Source organism: Etheostoma spectabile, chromosome 10 (assembly GCF_008692095.1).
Source record: "Etheostoma spectabile isolate EspeVRDwgs_2016 chromosome 10, UIUC_Espe_1.0, whole genome shotgun sequence".
In the NCBI taxonomy this organism is placed as follows: Eukaryota; Metazoa; Chordata; class Actinopteri; order Perciformes; family Percidae; genus Etheostoma; species Etheostoma spectabile.
The window spans coordinates 28,594,014-28,598,811 of record NC_045742.1 but is presented as its reverse complement, the minus strand read 5'-3'; the positions used below and the strand labels follow the sequence as shown (position 1 = coordinate 28,598,811).

The 4,798-nt window shown below is 39.5% G+C and overlaps 1 long non-coding RNA gene across 1 annotated transcript in view; it reads right to left on the bottom strand.

Annotated features, from left to right (window-relative positions):
- Positions 1-204: 204 nt before the first annotated feature.
- LOC116696996 (uncharacterized) overlaps positions 205-4,798 on the bottom strand; it is a 20,779-nt gene continuing 16,185 nt past the window's right edge. Inside the window, exon 4 of the long non-coding RNA XR_004333883.1 lies at positions 205-349. This is a non-coding gene — a long non-coding RNA (uncharacterized LOC116696996). The remainder of the gene's footprint in view (positions 350-4,798) is intronic.

The window sequence follows — 4,798 nt, the reverse complement described above, 5'->3', positions numbered from 1 at the left end:
ATAAATACAGCACATTTACATTTACATTTAAGTTACTTGCTGGCTAGTGAAGCTGTGTAAATTAGCATTGAATGTAAGCTAACTGCTAAAACAAATACTAGCCAAGTAACTTTGCATTGATGTAGCTATTTACTGAGCTAACCTGCAATGGGAATATAAGCTTAGTGAGGCGTACTCAGTGGAGCTGTATTCATTTTTGTCTTCGCTCCGTAGAACAATGAAATATTGTGGGACCTGTGGGACCCGAGCAGAGCTACGATGCTGTCCCAGGTAGGGCAGTATCATAGCTATCTGGTCTATTATGACAAATTATTATCCAGCTAACTACAAATTGTTGTGGTTGCTATTGCTAGGGTATTGGTTAAGTTGTAAAATATAGAAGCTGTGAATATAATGTAGTCTATCTAGAGGTTGACACATACAGTACATTATGCAGTGTTACCACTGCTTAACTGGTACATCTTTATAGTTATGAGCTTTATTGTAGCAAAGCATACAATCAAACTCAGTAATGATACATTTACAGCCAAGAGGATGACATTAGATACGAATATCCAACTTTACTTTTCTAGTTATGCCAAAGACTGGCTATCCTAACTCTAATTACATGTCTTCTGTTGCCTTTGCAAGCATGTCAGCATAAGGAAAGTGTTCATAAAGCCTACACATTTACTAAAGGATACTTAAAAGCAAGATATTTTAATTATAAATCATCCAAGCTTAGAAGCCTCAGTTATTAGTAAGAACTTAGTTACCATTTGATTTGTGTTAGGAACTTTTCTCTCACAGCTCACACCAGACCGAGTATTGATGCAATTTTTACTACACAGGAGTAGATATTTTCACACTACAGTATACTGTCCTGTAATTTAATTTGTCTACATGGTTTTACTTTAATTATATTTTAAAAGGCACATAATGTATTAAAACCCTTTTTTACATTCACCCATGTCTGATTCATTATATAATACATGAAATAAGGTTCAGACCATTATAATGCTTTATTTTTAGTCCAATATAAAACTTCACATATATAATGAAAATATGAATGAATTTTGTTGGGGCCCCTGTGGCAGTACATCACAGGTCAGGATCAGTTTTTCATCACCAACAACACACTGACATACTAAGTAGTTGGGTTATGTACTGTATATATTTCACATATTCAGTTTCACGTATGGCAAGCTGTATGGCTCTGCTGACTTGTGTCTGCAACAACACTTCTGAGGGTGGTACAGGAAGACTGCACACAACTCTTAGACGCCTGGGATCATCTGGTCTCCTGAGCTCACCGCTCCAGGCTGGACTACAACCTTTTCTTTAGAACTCCTCTTCACAGGGCTGGCATGTGGCTGTAGTCCTTCACTTCCTTGACTTATTGTACAGCTTGAAGTACCTTATTAGATCCATCTTCATCTGATTATCCGGTATCAGGTTGCAGGGGCAGCAGCTCCAGCAGGGGACCCCAAACTTCCCTTTCCCGAACCACATTAACCAGCTCCAACTGGGGGATCTCGAGGCGTTCCCAGGCCAGGTTGGAGATATAATCTCTCCACCTAGTCCTGGGTCTTCCCCGAGGCCTCCTCCCAGCTGGACGTGCCTGGAACACCTCCTTAGGGAGGCGCCCAGGAGGCATCCTTACCAGATGCCCGAACCACCTCAACTGGCTCCTTTCAACGCGAAGGAGCAGCGGCTCTACTCCGAGCTCCTCTCAGATGACTGAGCTTCTCACCCTATCTCTAAGGGAGACGCCAGCCCCCCTCCTGATGAAATCCATTTCGGCCCCTTGTACCCTGGACCTTATTAGATCATAAAGTGAATGTAGCTCAATAATAAATAATTTTAATAAAGCCTTTGCACTCTGGGAACATTTTTCTAGGTTTCATAATCACTACTGGAACACTTATTTCTGGAACATTATTGATCACACTTTATAGATCCCTACCTCAATATTGACTACTTTAAAGTACAACATGGCTTCATGCTATGCTTACTCAAATGATCCATCTGCTTTTCCCTTGGTTAATCTGTCAAGGTGGTCCAGGGCAGCCAGCACGACCCGAGCTTCATCAGCAATGAACATCAAACAATGACCTTTGTCAAGGGCCTGGTTTGTTAGTTAAGTACATAGTTTGGACAGTAGTTAAAATATGCATTAATTCTGAATATTGTTGAAATTTACAGCGTTAAAATGTACAAGCATACAGGTATCTACCATCTTGCAGCAGTGTAATAAAATAAGAAAGTGTGTACAGATGGAACATTATCTAATGTGTGTGTCAATCACGTAGATCACAGACAGTATACACACTTTTTTAACCAGGGCAGCAGTTTCCAGATTACATTATGTGCTTACATAATTGCAAAAGGGTTCTCCAATGTTTTCTCAGTTAGTTTTTTAAAATGATATCAGATTATTAAACAAAATGTGCCTTTGGAACATAGGATGAATGGTTGCTGATAATGGGCAATGTAGATATTGAATTAAAGATCAGACCCCCCCCCCCACCCAGATCAGCTGGTTTTCTGTCCATAATGGAGTAGAATGGAAATTGTTAAGTGACCCCAAACTTTTGACCCGTAGTGTACTGTATATGATCAATACGTCTGCTGTTTAGTGTGGTTTGTGTCTTCTTCAAAGTCTCTAACATCAGCTGCAATGAAACGTCAGGGTGGGCAGCAAGCACTGAGCTGTCACTCAAAAATACTCCAAGAACTCATTAGCCAATGGGAACGCATCCCTGTAAACCCCGCCCACGTGAGAGCTTTGTGTCAGAATTGCAAACAAAGACTTTGGAAGCATAAACGAGAAAGCTGGGAGAAAGACTACAAACGTGATGGAGAGAGCAAAAGACAGATCACTGAGAAAGAAGCAGAGGGAACTGTATACAAAAGGACATATTATCAGACAAAATGCCAATAGTCTACAACTACACAAATGTTTTGTTCGCAAGTTTAACCTTTGAGGTGACAATTTTTTTGCTTGAGTTAGTGTTTTTTGTTTGATACTAAATTAAAGACCCATAATCCCATCCGCTGATCAGCGGTATGAACTCCATATTAGCACAAATATTGATTTAAAAATGATTTTTAACGGTTAAAAATGGTCTGACAAAATTTATATTGTGGCTAAGTATAGCCACATTTCTTTATTTTCTTTTTTTCATAAAACAATGTTATTGGTCACCCATCACGTCTGTATGTGTGTTAAAAATATTTAAAACAAGCAATTTTGTCTAACTTTGAATAGTCGGTCATTAACGTGTAATAAGATTTTTGGGGCTTTCAATAAATAACAAATAAAGTCAAGTATTCACCCAAACGGTGTAATAACAGTTAGAGAATAGTTCCATAACCTTTAATGCTTTGCTTTTGTTTCCCTCTTAGTAACTGATGTATCTTTTATATTTGATGCTGCAGAAACCCAATTTCCCTGCAGGGATCTATTTATTTATCAAATGCTATCTAATGCTCTATATCATCACTTTGAATCTTGTCCTTGACTGTTTGTTGTGAGTTAGCTCTTCTCATGCATGAATTACAAAAGCAGCAAAGCTAACTCTCTCAACTCCCAGCTCTATCCTCTCGTTCTCCTCTCCTCTGTCACGCAGGACAAACTCTTCAAACTTCATTACAACAATACTACAGCCATGAGAAATAAAATCGATCGTTTTTATAATAATTAAACATCAGTACACAAAATGGGGATTGTTTTTTTGTTTTAAGTTGCCAACAGCACTAGGGGTGTAAATCACAAGTTCTATCACCATACAATCTTATATTGATTCTTTGGACAACAATACAATATTTTCTAATATAAAAATTGTCCATGATAGGAATGTGCTTGAATTCAGGTGCCTGTGATCAATAAGAGAGGATATCATCCATTTAACACAATCTATTACCATCAATCCATTCATCCATCTTCATCCGCTTATCTGGTAACAGGTTGCAGGGGCAGCAGCTCCAGCAGGGAACCCCAAGCTTCCCTTGCCACCCAAGTGGCATGGCACACCCAACCCCAGCGGTTCCTCCCACAGGTGGTGGGCCCATGGGATGGAGAGAAGGGTGCCATGTAGCTTTTTCGGGCTGTGCTCCGTTGCAAACCCGGCCACCAGGCACTCGCTGACAAGCCCTCCGTCTGGGCCTGGCTCCAGACCAGGGCCCCGGGCGTCCTTTGGGCAGGGTCACTCCCTCTCTGCCTCGCTTACTCAGAGGGTTTTTAAAACTGTTGAAACAATCTGTTACATCTATATCAACTCACAAAAGCAATATGATTTAACAAATGTATAACTAATCCCCCACAGACATTTACAGTAAATGAAAAACAAAAATATTCTTTGTAGAAAAAGAATGAATAGAAGGTGGGAATTTGAAAGCAAAGATGCATATGTATCAACATATTTTTGCTTTGCATTGATATTGGATTATTGATGCCACTTAGACCAAGGAGGTAATCCTCTCCTTTCTAACTGGAGCTCCTATGGCGCCATTTTGATGCTAATATGCCATCACCTGCTGTTAGCATTCCATTGACTGCCATTCATTTTGGCGCCACTTTGACAGTGAATAACTTTAATGAAGACTTTAAAGACTCTATTTGTCCATTGTTTATTTCTAAAGAAACATAAAAGGCTCCATTACCTTGTAGCTAACGTTTTGGCTCTGTAGCAGACGTTTTTATAAAAATAGGCTAACATTTGTGTCTCAACCACGCGATTTACTGTCGCACAGTAGAGGAGGGTAAGCTTGCAGACAGTTTAGACTTACATTAGCTGTTTAGGTTTAATTACTAATG